The sequence below is a fragment of the Pelodiscus sinensis genome, chromosome 22 (genome assembly GCF_049634645.1).
Source record: "Pelodiscus sinensis isolate JC-2024 chromosome 22, ASM4963464v1, whole genome shotgun sequence".
NCBI classification, from domain to species: Eukaryota; Metazoa; Chordata; order Testudines; family Trionychidae; genus Pelodiscus; species Pelodiscus sinensis.
Window position 1 is genome coordinate 25537264 of NC_134732.1, and position 17061 is coordinate 25554324.

At 49.1% G+C, this 17061-nt stretch overlaps 1 long non-coding RNA gene across 1 annotated transcript; it reads right to left on the bottom strand.

The window, feature by feature from the left end:
• Window positions 1–2784: 2784 nt before the first annotated feature.
• On the bottom strand, window positions 2785–10673 carry LOC142819362 (uncharacterized). Its single transcript, XR_012897238.1, has 3 exons — window positions 10527–10673; window positions 9187–9322; window positions 2785–6511 (listed from the first exon to the last, which is right to left on the bottom strand). It is a non-coding gene; the product is annotated as an uncharacterized LOC142819362 (long non-coding RNA).
• Window positions 10674–17061: the final 6388 nt, after the last annotated feature.

Below are 17061 nucleotides of genomic sequence, written 5' to 3' on the forward strand. Positions count from 1 at the left end.
TACAGGGAGCGCCTCACTGGCAAGTCAGGCTTGGGCCCAGCCTCCCGCTCCACGTGATGAAATTGGGCTTTTCACACCCTGCCGGGGAAGGTGCAATGGGCAATGTGGGTATTATACCAGGACTCTCCGGGAAGGATTCTGCTTCCACAAGGGGACGGCAAAGGAGCCCACGCCAAGGTGTGACCCCTCCCCGTGTCAGAGGCACGCCAGGCTGCTGGTTTCTGATCTGTTTAACCCACAACTGCCTGTGATTAAGATGCAAGTTATAAAACCTTGGTGAGCTCGCAGGTCTCCTTAGCAATTAGCAGAGCACAGAGTAGCTACAATCTGAAGTTGGCTTGTAAAATCTTTTGGAAGGATCATTAAGGGTATTTCATTATCTCCATATTGCCAAGGTCAGGCTGCCCATATATCCTCTTTAGTACTGCAAGGGGAATATGCTGCGACTGTGGTATAATAGACCAGAAAATGTCCACACTGGGAATGATGGTAAATCAATAAAAACTCATCAATATAACTCCCCCTTTCCCCAGGTACCGCAAACAGCCTCCGGTTTGTAATTTACTTATGTAGCTTCACCTTTTTCCCAACATTTTTTACACCCACTTCTGAACTTTTTGTCCGTGTAAAATCTTTATGGGAGACAATCTATATAAAGGGAGAAAATGCTTTATTGAAAAAATTATTGATTTGCTTTTGGCTGGCTTGCCTGCGCGGTGGCTGCACGCCGCACTCCCAGCAGGCAGATCTAAAGCTGAGCGGGGGCCCTGGAATGCCGCGGCAGGAGGCAAGTTGATTGCGGGCGTGTGAAAGAGGCCGGAGAGCGGCACCGCCCCCCGCTGCCGCCGTGCAGAGATGCACCTGACGGCTCTGCAGCTGGGTTCTGCATGGTTCCAGGCGAGGTGGCCACAGCCGCACGCTACAGCCCGTCTGCAAGACCCAGGCAAAGGGCCAGCTCACAGGCGGAAAAGAACCAGGAGCTGCTCTGGGTATTGCTGCTCCCTTCGGCCGTGCATTGCGCTGTACAAAGAATCCCTGGTCGAGAGCTGCGCCTTCCAACGCGCTAGCCCAGCCCCTGTGTCCTCCAGGGGTGCCGAGTGGTTTGTGCGCCCCATGGCGCAGCACCGAGGGCAGAGCAGCCGTGCACTAGCCACTCCCAGGGGTATTGCTGGCGATTCCACTTTCGCTCCAGAGCGAGTGTCACGACCCAGGGGAGTTCGACAGGGCACGTGGACACGGGGTGCGAGGGACTGGCAGGGCGTGGCTGCCTCGCCCTGTGCAGGCACTTCGCAGGTGAGCCGCCGGCTGTACCTTTGCCAGCCCCCCCTCTCAAGTCAGCGCCTCGTTCCCGCACCCCGGGAACGGGCTTTTGTAACTGAAATTCCACACAACAGGATCTAGGGTCTGGGGCGAGCTGGGCGTGACCTGCCCGCTATCTGGAAAGCAGACTGGGGCTGTCATCGGCCGGCACGGTGGGATTCAGGTGGTGCCCTGGTGGCACGGGCTGGGCTTCAGCTCTCATCTCTTCGCTCCCACAGGCCTAGGAGAGCCGAGCGTGTTGGCTCCACCGCCCACGTGTGTCGCCAAAGCCTGCCTTCCGTCGGCAACCCAGCGAGAGCGTCCACACTGCAGTGTGGCTGCAGCCGGGGAAACCACCCAGCTTTGGGGACAAACGGGAGGGCTGAGTGACTGTAGCCACCTGAGAGTTTCATTAAGGCCGCAGGGCAGCAAAGGGTTTAACAGTGGCTTGACGTCATGCTTAAGTGCTTTGCTGAATCAGAGCCCGTCGGTGCCGGCTGTCAGACCTCACCCTTTGGGGGCACGTCCACTGGTGCACGTTGTAAAGAAATCGTTTGGAATGTTAAAAACAAGATAATGTCCTGCAGCTTCCTCGGACAGTTACTGGCCGGCGCTGGCACAGCTGTTCCTTTCACAGCCAGCTGTTCTGCTTCTTCCACTCCATCCTGGGTCAGAGTCACAGAATTTCCCAACAACTATTTCCAACAACGACATGGAAATTAAGCAGTCTCTAAAAACATCCCCTCCGTGTGCAGCAAAATCCAAAAAGCAAACAGAATGTTAGAGCCATTGCAAAAGGGATAGAGAATAAGACAGAGAGTATCTTATTGCCTCTGTATGAAACCACGGGACACCCACATCTTGAATACTGTGTACAGATGCGGTTCCTCATCTCAAAAAAGATATATTGGCACTGGAAAAGGTTCAGAAAAGGGCAACAAAAATGATGAGGGGTTTGGAACGGGTCCCATCTGAAGAGAGATTAAAAAGACTTGAATTTTTTAGTTTGCGAAAAGAGGAGACTCGGGGTATATGATAGAGGGCTCCCGGTTAGCCCGTGACAGCTCTTTAGCTACCCTGGGAGCGTTGAACCTTGGCCATTTCAGCTCACACGAAGCATGACTGGTGTGGAAAAAGTGAATAAGGAAAAGTTATTTACTTATTCCCACAATATAAGAACTAGGGGTCACCAAATGAAATGAATAGGCAGCAAGTTTAAAACATACGAAAGGAAATTTTTCTTCACTCAGCGCACAGACAACCTGTGGAACTCCTTGCCAGAGGATGTGGTGAAGGCTAGGACTTTAACAGGGTTCAAAAAAGAGCTAGCTAGATTCATGGAGATTAGGTCCATCAATGGCTATTGGCCAGATGGGTAGGAATAGTGTTCCAGCCTCTGTTTGTCTGGAGGTGGGTGACAAGGGAGGAATCATGTGAGGATTATCTGTTGTGATCCCTCCCTCTAGGGCATCTGGTATTGGCCGTTGTCGGCAGACAGGATCCTGGGCTGGACGGACCTTTGGTCTGACCCAGTCTGGCCGTTCTGATGTTCTTCTGTAAGCTGACTTGGTGGGAATGCCAGGTAAAATCAAAATCTCTGTTTGGGACACATCTTGCCCACTGAATTAGCCTCATTAACACAGGCCCTCCAATGGGCAGGTACTTTTGCTGGTATCTGTTATTTCCACTCCAATTCATCCGAGGCAGTGGGTTTTGCCCACGAAAGCGCATGGTTCTGTCTATTTTGGCTAGTCTTTAAGGTGACACAGGACCACTCGTTTTAAGGTAAAATCTTGTTTTGACTCATGTTGTTCCTGGTCCTGAGCTTATTTTAAATGGGAAACAGCAAAATATGGTTAGTGCTGACCCACACAGCTGGAAAAAATATTTGTGTGTCACATTTTGAGAACTGCTGGATAGCTAATAGAAAAGTAACCGAGTCACCGTCAGCTGAAGAAACAGTTCAATTTACTGCAGGTCCCAATCCCGGGGGGCTGTTTATGAAAGTTGAAGGTGGCGCCCATAGAAGTGGGAAGAGCAGGCGTTATCGGGAGCTCCACAGCCGCGTTCCCGGCAAGGGGAAGCTGCAGCCTCTGACGATGGACGGACGCGCCAGTTCCATCGTGCTAGTCAATATGCCTGCCCCATAACTCACCAGCGTTAACCCCCTGTGCAGTGACATCTGTATAAATATTGTTAATAGCACTAACATAATGTTAAGTCAGGTTTTACTGGACTCCCTCATACGCCCTTTGGATTTATTAGCAAAAGGATTTGAAGTAAATTTTTATTAGCCCCTGTTAAACCCAGCCAACATGGGCCCGGAATTGGGGCTCTTTCGTCTTCTTCGTCTCAGTGCAGGCCCTCGCTTTTCACCACAGGGCTCCTCTTTCAGACAAATGTCCTAGGATAAATCTTGCAGAATGAAATATTTATTAATTTTGCTAACCAATGTTGATCTCATAAATTACCGAGACTTTTTCATGAAACGGTTATTACCATCCATGGCTGGATGTTAATGGCTTATTGACCAAATATGGGATAATGAAACCCTAGGAGCACTGGCTACTGTGATCTATGAGAAGCAAATTTGGCCCTTATTACGCCAATGACCTATTTAATATTGTCTGATGAATTTCAGGTAGAATTGCAGGCCGATTTCCCCGCCCCCCCAGGGCACTGCCCTCCAGTTGCTGGGCAAAATGGCTCTTATATAAAATCTATTGATCCAGAACTAATATTGCCCAAATCCCCTTTCAATTAATTTTTGTAACTGATGATCAATTGGCTAAATAAATATTAGACGGAGACGCCCCCAGTAAACACCAGCAGCCAGCTAGTCCCTTTGTTTAACCAAAGGGTGATGCTTTTTCACCAGGGAGCCTGTTTTCCACCCCACTTTGAGGCTTTGGGCTCCCGTTTACACTGCAAAGGCTTAGGCCGGGCCCATATGCGGGGGGCACAAGCCCTCCACAGAAGTCCCTGCGTACAGGCCTGTGTGCTGATATTTCAAAGGAATTTAAATGTTTAGCTCGGCTGCCGTTGTTTTGGAGACCAGTGTTTAGATGCGCTGCGACGCAGGAGCTGTGTCTGGTTACGTTCCAGCATACACAGTGTGTTTGAAAAGGGAAAGCGAGCTCCCTCTGAGCAGAGTTCCTCTCTTCCGCCGTCCTCTGGAATTTTAAAACCAGCTGGACTCCTGTTCTCGGCCTCGGAGTGTCTCTGTTTTTTATCTGACTCCGTGCTCCGTGCTCGTGGGATGTGCAGGGCTGGACGCTGCTTCGAAATGGCGCTCGCAGGGCAGCTGTGAATAAGAAAACTCTCGTCTCCCTGCAGCACTCCGATTCGTTTCGCCGGAGGGGTTTTCATGGCGTTATGGACTCTGAATTGGGAACGGCACGTGGCTATCGCAGCATTTACGTTACTTCTTGTTGTAGCACCAGGCAAATGCAATTTACGCGACGACACACGTGCGAGTGGGACTTGACTGTTAGTACCAGCCTGTCCCGCCGGCTGCAGAGAGCGGAGCCCCGGACACTGCTTCCTGGCGCGCTGCCCACCCCATCTTCTGCGCTGGTGCTTGTTGAGCCCTGCTTGGGACTACGTTCCTGGCTCTGGCTCCCTTGTTCGCTGCTCGTTTGCAACCCCGAGCACCTCAGACCTGAAGAAAGAACCGTGGAATCCCAGGGCTGGACGAGACCTTAGGAGTCGTTGAGTCCAGCTCCCTGCCCAAGGCAGGACCAACCCAAGTCAACCATCCCAGCCAGGGCTGTGTCAGGCTGGGACTGAAACCCCTCTAGGGATGGAGATTCCACCCCTCCCTCGGGAACCCAGCCCTGCACTTCCCCACCCGCCTAGGGAAATCGTTTTTCCTACCATCCAACCTAGACCTCCCCCCCTGCAACTTGAGCCCATTGCTCCTTGTTCTGCCACCAGCCACGACTGAGACCAGCCTCTCTCCAGCCTCTTTGGAACCCCCCTTCAGGGAGCTGCAGGCTGCTCTCAAATCCCCCCTCACTCTGCTCTTCTGCAAACTAAATAAGCCCAAATCCCTCAGCCTCTCCTCAGAGGTCATGTGCTCCAGCTCCCAAATCATTGTGGTTGCCTCCGCTGGACCCTCTCCAATGTGTCCACAACCTTTCTGTAATAGTGCAGCCAAACTATACTATTTTAGTATTGGTCCAAGAATAGAAATACAATGATAGTAAAATGTCCTGTCTGATTTGTTTATGCTCCTATGAGGAGACAATGTTTACTGTAAGGCCTTGTGTCCTGTTAGCGGTACAAATGAAGTTGTACCCCTTGTCTGCATCACACAGTAAGTTGGGCAAGTTTCCTTTCCTTCAGTTACTATTACTCTTGTCTGAAACTCTGCCCATGTGTGTGGTGTGAGCGGTGGGCGTGTGGGTGTGACAGCCCTCACCAAGGCGCAGGCGGGAAGGTGGGAACCATGAAGATAATAAGGAGAACTGAGGAACCCTGAAGATCGGCCGACACCTCCAAGAGCGAGACACAGACGAGAGATAAGGATGGGACCCTGATACTCGCCCTGAAAGGCGAACTGTGGGACTCCTAGAGATTAGCACCGTCTCAGGTTGGGTAATTGCAGCCTGACGCTGCAACACCCACAGACTCCAACAGGAACTGACATGGAGAAAGTGGGGGCTTTTGCCATTAGACTCTGGGTTCAGTCCTTCAAGCCAAACCTCAGAGGAGCCTCAAATCACACTCGAAAGATCCCGACTCCTCACTCAGTCAGCCTGGCCAGACCAGTAAGGAGGGCTTGAGCCATGACACATTGGTAACTGGGCACCATCTGCAGGAGCTGTGTGTGTGCATGCATATGTGTGTGTGTGTGTGTGTGTGCAAGTGCATACGTTGCCTGTCGTACTTTCACTAAATGCAGCATATTGCCTTTTTCCCTGAAAAAGATCCTGTTTGCTTCTTATAACAGCGGGGGGGTCCAGAACTGGATGCAATACTCCAGATGTGGCCTCACCAGTGCGGAATAAAAGGGAATAATCACTTCTCTAGATCTGCTGGCAATGCTCCGAATGTGCCGTTAGCCTTCTTGGCTACAAGGGCGCCCTGTTGACTCATCTCCAGCGTCTCATCCACCATCATCCCAGGTCCTTTTGTGCCAAATCATCTGTCAGGGCATTGTGAAGATCCAGCAGCAGAACGGATGGGGCAGAGAGAACAGGCTTCAGCCCTAAAATAAACAAATCTCCATATAATATGAACAGCACCAGGCTTAGCCTGCTCAGCGGGACGTGAGGGTGTTAAGTACTATACATGAGTTTGTAAAAATAGCTTCAGTGGGGAGCCGAGTTAGTCTGTCCAGGATAAACTGAAAAAACAACAAATCGTCTGGTAGCGCTATTTGTAAAAATATTTTTTCATGCAAGATTCAGCTGTTTTACATCTGGGTGCTGGAGGCATTACTGTGCTTCCTCACTCTACGTGTCATCGGAAGAAGCGGGCTGTGCCCACAAAAGCTCCTGAAAACCATTTAACAGGCATGTGCCAAGCCTGAATTTACTGACCAAGTCAGTTGTGCTTTACTATGTCCCCAGGACCTTCATTTAAAATTTGCTTTAAATATTTCATTAGTTTATGGCGGAGGATTATGAAATCACATCTCTAAAAAAGCCATGCATAGATATGTAGATGTGCAATCTGAATATTCAGCTCTGGCTTAAATGCCTGGATCTTCAGACATTTCATTTTTTAAATAAAGTCTGCAAAAGACCACGCTGCTCTAAAATACACATTTTCATTTCAGTCACTATAGTACACAAACTTGCTTCCAAAGTCTTCCTGCTCTTTCTACCTCTCCTTTCATCCCCCTAGTGAAGAGAGCCCTTAAAGGGACAACATTCCTTTTCTTCCAGATAGTTGGAAAAATGAGGTTCCCTTTCTTCTGACTATTTGATGACTTAGTTGTCAGAGATTCCTCCACCAAAATCCAGATCCTTACTAAGATATGAAATCCTTTGTTATGCCTAAAATCTTTGGAAGCATATTTTTCACATAAACATATGGTGAAATTTCATAAACATGTCTATTGTTATGAAGATCACACAAAATAAATTAGTGTTTCCCTTTTCTAAAAGCAATGAACTTTGTTATGAACACACTAAACCGCTCTGACTGATTAATTTAAAATAATGTCTTTGTTTCAGTGCATTAAATATGTAGTAATGTGGAATGATTACTTTATGAAGGCTTCAGAGTACAGTTCAAATATAAAATCAGCGTAGAAATACTGATTAAGAAAGTGTAACCCAGGAAAGAGCTGCATCACGCATATTCCATAATATTCTGTGTTGCATTCAGCAGGACAGCTGACTGGCAAATAAAGATTTTGCAAATAAATCTCTGACAAACTTCAGGGTGTATAAAAAAACCAAACCCTGTGACTAATATTTTTTATTTCCAAATGTAGTGCTTCTGCATGTCCAGTCTGTACAATCAGGCATGAAGTGGAAAACGTGCTCCATTTTCTTTAGAAAGAAATTGTAGAAGAGTGGGGTTTTTTCAAATATCATTTGCTACATTTGGGTTCAGGTATTGACTGGAAGGGGTGAGCAGAGAGGGGAAGGGAAGAGAAGAGGGAGACAGTGTAGAGGGGGTGGGGCCAGCACAGAGCAGGAGTGGAGTATGTGGGTGGGCCCAAGGCTGGGGGGTTTGCCTGCCCAAGCAGCAATCTCACCCACCACCATGACCCCAGTGTTGGGTTCCTTGCCTAGCCCGAGTCAGCAGAGCACTTACACGCATGCTCTAAGTGAAGTGTGCTTAAAAGCTCTGCTGAATTTGGACAATGGGGTTTTGAGTTTGCACGTCTGCAGATAAGGTAAATCCAGAGAAAATGTGGCTCTCTGGGGAAAACACCTAACTATCTCATTCACAGGTTGTGCAGCTCTTCTTTCGGGATCCTACCCTAGATCTATGTTGGCCCGGCGTGCGTTGAGGCATTATCCATGATTGATGTTACCCCGACCGACGGGACCGGCCAGCCACAGGTCCTAGTGTGCCTGAAACTACACCAACAAAGCCGCTTTTTTACTCCTCCCAGGGCTGGTGGAAAGAGCTGTCCCAGTAAAAGCACCGCTTTCCAGTATAAGCTGCCACTGTGCTAGGAGAACTTTGCCAATAGCGCATCCTGGGGTAAAACTCTCTTAGCGCAGGCATGGCCTGAGAGACGGGACGGCAGAAGAGAGTGGAAGGTCTTGGAAGCTGTAACTAGCCTGCGAATCTGTCCCAGAACAGCCAGGGGAAGAGGCAGAATTGGCAAGGAGAGACCCGCAGCCACGGAATGAGAACAAGCCTTGGGAAGCCAGCACGAGGAAGGGAGCAGGTATTGCGCTCACTTTGGCAACACACGGGGTCCAGGCGCACGGAGGTGATGATGCGTCTATCGGCCCGAATTCTGTGAAAGGGCCATAGAAGGCGTCTCAGAGGGGGAGTCTGCGACTTCAAAACCAGCCAGTACTTCGGTGGCGCCTTAGGGCACGTCTACACAAGCCCGCAGTCTAGCCGTACCCTAGTGCCCAGGCAGGTTCCGACGTTCCCCTGCAGGTTGCAGTGTGTTACCATCTCGGATGGCTGACTTGTGTCTAATGTGATCTATGCCAGCAAGTGCCAGCAATGCTCCTCTGCCATGAATATTGGCCAGTCTCTGCAACACAGGATAAATGGACACAAATCAGACATCCGAAATGGTAACACACACAAACCTGCAGGGGAACATTTTAATCTGCCTGGGCACTCACTCTTGGATTTAAAAGTAGTACGGCTGAAAGGGATCTAGGGGTCAGAGTGAACCGCAAGCTAAATAGGAATCAACAGTGTGATACCATTGCAAAAAAAAAAAAAAAAGCAAACCTGATTCTGGGATGCAGTAACAGGAGTGTTGTGAGCAAGACGAGAAGTCATTCTTCCACTCCACTCTGTGCTGATTAGGCCTCGGTTGGAGCATTGTGTCCAGCTGAGAGGGGACAGGATAGCGGTTTTCAGGTATCTAAAAGGGTGTTACAAGGAGGAGGGAGAAAAATTGTTCCCCTTGACCTCTGAGGACAGGACAAGAAGCAATGGGCTTAAATTGCAGCAAGGGAGGTTTAGGTTGGACATAGGAAAAACTTCCTAACTGTCAGGGTGGCGAAACACTGGAATAAATTGAGATTGTGGAATCTCTGTCACTGGAGATATTCAAGATCTGGTTAGACAGACACCTGTCAGGGATGATCTAGAGCTGTGTTTCTCAACCAGTGGTACCCTTGGGGGTACTCGAGAGACGTCTGGGGGGTACTTCAACACAACTGAAATTTGGAGAAAACTGAATTTTTGTTGTAAGTTTTATAGCGCTCTTTTGGTACTTTTTATACCCAAAGATTCCATCGCCTGCCCGGCTACGATTAAGTTGTTTAAACAAATGTGTTGCAATGGTAGAAAAAATTTGTGTGTGTCTGAAAACTGTAGGTGCTAGGGGTACTTCTAATTTTATTTTTTTAAAAGGGGGAGTACTTATAATTTTTTTTTAAAAAGGGGTATTTTATAAAAAAAAGGTTGAGAAATACTGATCTAGATGGTGCTTGGTCCTGCCGTGAGGCTAGCGGACAGGACGCAATGACCCCTCGAGGTCCCTTCCAGTTCTAGTGTCCTATGAGTCTACGGTTCCTTCCAAAGTTTGCTCTGTGACAGGAGAACACGCTGTATAGCTTTGCTGTACTTGAGCAAAGTCTGTCACCTGCTTGTAAGATTGACAATCACCTGGCTAGGGCCTGACCCTGGCAGTGCATGTGATTTTCCCAACCCTGCTTGTCCCAGCTAATCTGATCGTGCTGCGTTGTCATCCCAGTACCGCTCCCCCCCCGGTGCACTTTCTTCTCGAAAACCTGGTGTCAGGGGGCAAAAGAGGCAGATTTTAGCCTCTGTAACAGATTGTCACTCACACACATTTGTTCTTCTCTAGTCAGGAAAAAAACGTCCCCAAGGAAGCATGTTGAATATGGGCTTAAAAAGCACCAATGTAGCTAGTCTGAGTTTTCGCCACTGTTCTGTTCAGGGACCGTTTGGCTCAGATACAGTATGTAGGAGAAATAAGACCCACTCTAGTGTTTTAAAGTCTGATTGACACTCTGGGCTCCCCTCACCCGCATAATCTGAAGTGAAAGAAAAAATAAAAAGGGAACCAGGCGCTCATTTAAAATAAATTATTTCCGTACCTCTCGTCTCTGATCAGGTCTGACTGCATGGGGAGAACTCATCCCGATAAAAAGCCTTTCACGAGTTCTGTTTCATATTGTTTTGGTGAAGGTTTGGGAGGCAGATGAACTGCATTTCATCAGAGTTAAGAGGAAATTCAAAGTGAAGTTAAGGACGTTGCTGTAAATGAGAAAAAAAATCTCCCAACCCCTTTTCATTCTAGTTTAACATAGCAGCCAAATCAGGAAACGGCTGTAGGAGAACTCTTGTTTTTAAGAATCAGAGAAAGAAACAGCTGTAGCTTTTGTTGGAACAGTGACCCCCGATGGCGAGAAAGGCGCGGGCAGACAGCAGGCGATAGCAAACACTGGGTGGGAGGAGAATTCTCTTGCTCTAAGGAGATGAACATGCTTCTCTTGCCCTTTAGCTGCTCTCTGCAGTAGATTTTCAGTGGATACAATTTTTGGGAAGAGTCTGTTAACAAGTCCACTCCAAACTCCGGTTCCCAGGTTTGGACACAGCTGGAAAGAGTCTCTCCCAAAAAGACACTTGTATATTTGTATCCCCTTGTCATTGTATCATTCCAAAGCAGAGAGCTTGCAGAGTGTTGGCTCTGTGTCCTTCTCTGATGAAAAGTGCCTTCTTTGCTCTGGGCAGCACTTTGCAGACTCAGACTCCCCAGCACACTGTTTTACACAGGAAGCAAATGATCTGTGTTCTTTTCATGAGTCCCAATCCGAAACATACGGTGAGCGCAGGTCTTGTCTTAAATTTCCCTGACCTGGAGACCTTAAGGTGCAAAATGTTCGACTTGGAGGCTCCAACTCGCTTGAATTCATCCTGAACTTTGCTTGTGAACTAACCAGGTGGGCAGAAAGGCCTCAGAGGGGTCTCCGGGTTAGTCTGCATCTGCAAAAACAACCAGCAGTCCTGGGGCACCTAAGAGACTAACAGATTTATTGGAGCATAAGCTTTCATGGGCAAAGACCCACTTCGTCAGATGCATGTAGTGGAAATTCCAGAGGCAGGTATAAATATGCAGGCATAAGAAAAGAGTACTAATTGAGAGTAAGGCTAGAGATAATGAGGTCAATTCAGCCCCACTTCTAGCAGCTGATGTGGAAGTGTGAACACCAAGGGAGAAACTGCTTTTGTAGTTGGCTAGCCATTCACAGTCTTTGTTTAATCCTAAAATGATAGTGTCAAATTAGCAGATGAACTGTAGCTCTGCAGTTTCTCTTTGAAGTCTGTTTTTAAAGTTTTTTTTTGTTGCAGGGTGGCTACTTTTATATCTGCTACTGTGTGTCCAGGGAGATTGAAGTGCTCTCCTACAGGTTTTTGCATATTACCATTCCTGATACCTGATTTGTGTCCATTGATTCTTTTACCTAGGGACTGTCCAGTTTGGCCGATGTATATAGCCATGGCTTGACAAGCAGCGGCAAGCCCCGTTCACCAGCCGCACGGTTTGACACGCTGCACATGCGCAGACCGCGCTGATCATGCTGCAGCGCCGTGCCGGGCTAAAATCTACTCGCCACGAGTGAGTAGATTGCCCTAACTGTCGAGCCCTGTATATAGCACAGGGGCATTGCTGGCACATGATGGCCTATATTACATTGGTAGATGTGCAGGTGAATCCCTCACTCTCACAGGCCTTGGGAGGCAGGCCAGTCCTCGCCCACAGACAACCTGACAACCTGAAGCAAATTCTCACCAGCAGCTATACACCACATCACAGTAACTAACTCAGGAACCAATCCCTGCAACAACCCTCGGTGCGAACTCTGCCCACATATCTACACCAGTGACACTATCACAGGACCTAGCCAGATCAGCTACACCATCACGGGCTCATTCACCTGCACATCTACCCATGTGATATATGTATGTAATATACACCATCATGTCACCACGTCAATCTCCCTGGACACACAGTAGGGCTGTGTCTACATTGGCATCCCTTTCCGGAAAAGGGATGCTAATGAGACACTTCGGAATTGCAAATCCACGGGGGATTTAAATATCCCCTGCGGCATTTGCATTTACATGGCTGCCGCTTTTTTACAGCTCGGGGTTTTTGCCGGAGAAAAGCGCCAGTGTAGACGCGATTTTCCGGAAAATAAGCCCTTTTCCGGGAGATCCCTTATTCCTACTTTCAAGTCGTCCTTTCAAGTTGTCCTTGAAAGTAGGAATAAGGGATCTCCCGGAAAAGGGCTTATTTTCCGGAAAATCGTGTCTACACAGGACTTCTCATTATTTTTTCCTCAGGTGAGTTGGAGTGGGAGTGACAGAAGCAGGGGGATATATAAGCAAGAAGTCCCACGTGGACTGGAAGTGGCTCATTCACGGTATTTGGTATGGCGCCGTGAATGTCCAGTGTGGGGAACTTGCCTTTGTAGCGTGTAGCTAGTGAGCACCTCACTCAGTCCTAAGCGGGCAGTGTGGGATTTGCAGATGAACTCCAGTTCCGCTGCCTCCTTTTGCACCCGGGTTTGAACGTCCCTTGTGGAAGGCTCCTCCTCTCACGTCGGTTCCTGACTGTCCAGGCGGGTTAGCATGTCCCCTGATGTCTGTCCCTTGGCGCAGAGACTGTCTGGGCTGTCCCATGGACTTGGCAGAGGAGCACTGCCGGCACCAATGTACAACGTGACTCTGTGCTGTTTTTGCAGGTTGGCAGAGTTTGTTCCCCTCTGCTGTTCATTGCCACCGGGCAGGGCTGTGGTAGCAGGCTCTGGCTCCTGGGAGTTCTCCGGTGCCTTTGCAGCCGGCTGCTTCTAGCAAACCTGGCCTGCACTCCAGAGAGCTCCTGGGTTTACTCCCCCCCTCATTTCCTCCACCAGACTTGTTCCCTCTGCCTGTGAGGCTTCCCCCCAGGGGTAAAGGGAGGGCGAACTGCATGCCAGGTCGGGCGTTAGCCTTTGCCCGTTGTGCACCGTGTGACGGCCAGGAAACCTGGGCCTGAGAGCCAGCGCTGCGACTTCTCAGAATAACAGGCAGGCCTCCTCACGTGGCAACTCGCCCCCTTGGCTCTCCATGGGACCCTTAGCCACGAGGTGCTGCTGGGTGCCGAATGTTCCTCGGCGCATCTCTTACGAGCAGGGTTTTGCCCCAGCGCCTTGCGCACTTCCCCCCTTTCGCAGCCTGGGGGGCTGGCAGCGGCTGCTCACCACCAGGAACATTTTGCCGGTGCAATGTCTCCAGCACGTTGTGGGGGAGACAGAAAGGGCCAGTGGGTTGGTTCTGTCCTGGGAGGCAGCCGGGGATGGGCAGGGGGGTTGCAGGGCATTGGGGAAGGAGCTCATATCCAGGCAGGAGGGAAAAAGAGTCGCTGTAGGTCACGGACCGACCCCAAAGCCACTTCCCACAGGCTGGGGCAAACCCTGTGCACAGGCACAGGACTGAAAGGCATTAGTGAGGCTGATAAAGTAGGCACGCGGTGACGGGTTCGGTCACAGAGCGCCCTTTCAGACTGTCATCTGATGTGCAAAAACGCCACTGGGCCAACCTGCCCACCCTCCGGGGTGCCCCACCGGGAGCCCTGGTCTCCCCTGGCAAAGCACAGAGCTGGGTCCTGCCCACAGCAGAGGAGCATGGACACAGAGCAGCTCAGCTCTGGGAAGGCTCAGCCCCAGCCCCAGTGGGACCAGTACCCCAGTAAATCCGTCTGACTCTCCATAAATGTTTCATACCGAGCAAGCTGGCAGGTTGTTCCCTCCTTTTCTCAGTGAAAGGGAGAGACGCACCGCTGTTGTTCCCCCAGGTAACAAGTATTTACATGGGATTTAATAATAAACAAAAGCGATTTTGTTAACTATACAAAGTAGGATTTAAGTGGTTGTAAGTGATGACAGACAGATCAAAGTAAGTTACTAAGCGAAATAAAAGAAAACACGCCAGCTAAGCCGAACACTCTAAGAAACACGTTATATGCAATTTCTTACCCTAACAACGGTTTTAATCATCCTTTGTCACAAGCCACGCAGCTCCCAGCTTGGCCCATCCTTCCCCCTGTTCAGTCTTAGATGTTTCCAGCAGGCATCTGACTGGGGTGTCCTGGCAGCTGGCCACTGCCACCTCCCCTAGAGTTCAGCTCCCCGGCTATCAGTAGGTGTTCCCCAAGGTGGGAATCCTTTGTGTTTAGGTTTAACCCTTTCCCATCCCAATGGGAAAGTACCACCCCCCAAAATGGGTTCTAGCATCAGGTGACCTGGTCACGTGTCTTGGCAGGGCCAAGCATAGTCCAGGCTGACAGGAAAACAAGACTATTCACAGATCACCGAGTGCTGGTCATTAAGTTCCTTACGTCCCACTAATGGCGTTCACTGGCACATCTAAACAGGTGCACACTTCACATCGCTAACGTCAGAGACAGGCGTGATACACGCACACTCACAGACTATGCCTGTCCCGGGGATTACGAGCCCTCCAATGGCAGCTCACATGCTGCATTTTGCATACAGCACACTCGAGTTAGGCGCAGTCACATCCAGAAGTGTGTTTCCATAAAAAACATGGGGGCACATACACACACCTCCGAGTGACTATGAACATGAGAAACAGAGCAGGACCCAGGAAATAAATGGTCCGTTTGGCAGACCAATGCACAGACTAAAAGTCAGGCCGACCCACCAAATGCTGGTTTCTTCCATAGCGCAGCTGTGGTGCTTTGCTGGGTGCGCAGTCCCCAACAGCTGCAAGAATAGATGCTGCTTTACCGCTCGTAGGGGAGGAGCCTCGTGAATTGCTGTGTTAGGGCTCTGAACATCCTCAACGGGAACGAGACGTTTCAGAGACCAGAGTGCACAGGCTGAGCTGGCTGCTTGTTCTGTTAATAGAGGGGCTTGTCCCTCTGGCTTCTGAGTGTTAGACGGCCTGGCACATCCCGCTCGCAGCCACCTTCTGATGAGTGCCCAGGCCTGGGAGTGCTCCACAGGGTACGGTACAGGCGACCAAGAGCCCCGGTATGAAATGCACTCTCGTCTCGTGAGCTGCAGTGGCCTCGTGCATTTCTGCTGCTTAATGTAGACATGCAGGGGAAGGGGAGGAATGTCTGTGAATCTAGTCCCTATCTGAGAGCGTTTGTCCATCTGTGTGTCTGTTTGTTCAAGAACTCCTCCTACGCGGTAAGAGCGAGGACCACCGCAGTCGGTGTAGCTGTCTCTTATCAGCACTTAAAGCAGGGCCAGGGCTGGGTTGTGCCAGGACAAGGGGACGAGCCTGGAATGGGATTGCGTCTCATAAACCAAACAGAAAAGAGACAGAATCACCAGCAGGTGAAAGGGGCTGGCTGGAGGCGCACTCCCACCGATGGGGACGCTTTCAGCCCTGAGCTCTCCCCTCCCCCCCGCAGGGGCCCACTAGGGAGGGCAGGGGTGGCTGAAGCTGCCCCCCTCAGATTTGTAGAGATGTTGCTGGCTGGTCCCCTTCATCAGGACCACATTGGCTATAGCCCATTTCTGTTAAAACAGAGCAAATGATAAGAGTTTATAGGGACGAAGAAAAAACCACACTCAATGGAGTCCCTATTAAAAAAAAAATTCTAAAAAAATTAAACGGAAAAATGTTAACAATTCTTTTTTAAAATAAATCAGAAATAAACATTGACTTCATAAAAGTAACACTGTATTTTTGAAAAATGCAAACATTTAAATAAAGAATCTGCAGTTTCCTTTTATTTAAAAAAAAAAAAGGACCGAGCAACGCTGGGTAGATGTGCTAGTAATAAAATAAAATAAATACAGTTCTAATGGCTGCACCAATGGCATCTGAAAGTTGCATTTTTCGGTCTTTGCAGAACTAGAATGTGAGCTGCACGAGACGGTAGGTGCAAGGAATTTGTTTACTTTCTGGTCAGTACTCATAGTCTCGTGGTTGAACGGTTTGTTTATCCTGACAGAATGTCATCCTGTTGGGCTTTGATTTTGCAAATAATCCAGTGCCAGCTATGAATGTTCTCACTCCCAGATATCTATCCGAATGTGTGTACAGCCATAGGGCATGGAATGACTCCGTGATGGCTAAAGGGGAAATGAAAAGCTTTCTTTCCCCCATTTTAAAAAGTAAACAAAGGGTACAGATTTCCCCACATGTGTGAAAAAAACACATTGATGGTCAGTGGGTGCTAGATAATTAGCCGTGAAGGAAGGGCCAAGAGGCTGTAACTGTCCCCTTCTCATCATGATTGTTTACACCTTAACCATTTGTGTAGAAATAGGAACTCTGTAAATAACAGTGATTTGCCGCTACAATCTTGTTGAACGCAGACATGCAGTTGCGCTGAAGTCTCTACCACTGAAGTCAGCTGGAATGGAATGTTCTGATGGATAAAAAATGGTTCATTGAAGGAAATGCTGAAATAATGGGACTAATAAGTTGCCAGGAGAACTGTTTTCTTGGGTCTAAGTGAAATTAGCATAAAGCCTGGAGAAGAAAATGTGTTGACTCGCATCTTGAATTCTTGCTTAGCCAAGCTGTGCAGCCCAATAGGGTTATCTAACCAAACATGTCTATCAATTAACGGTGATTAGTGATATCGGTGTCTCCTACAACCCA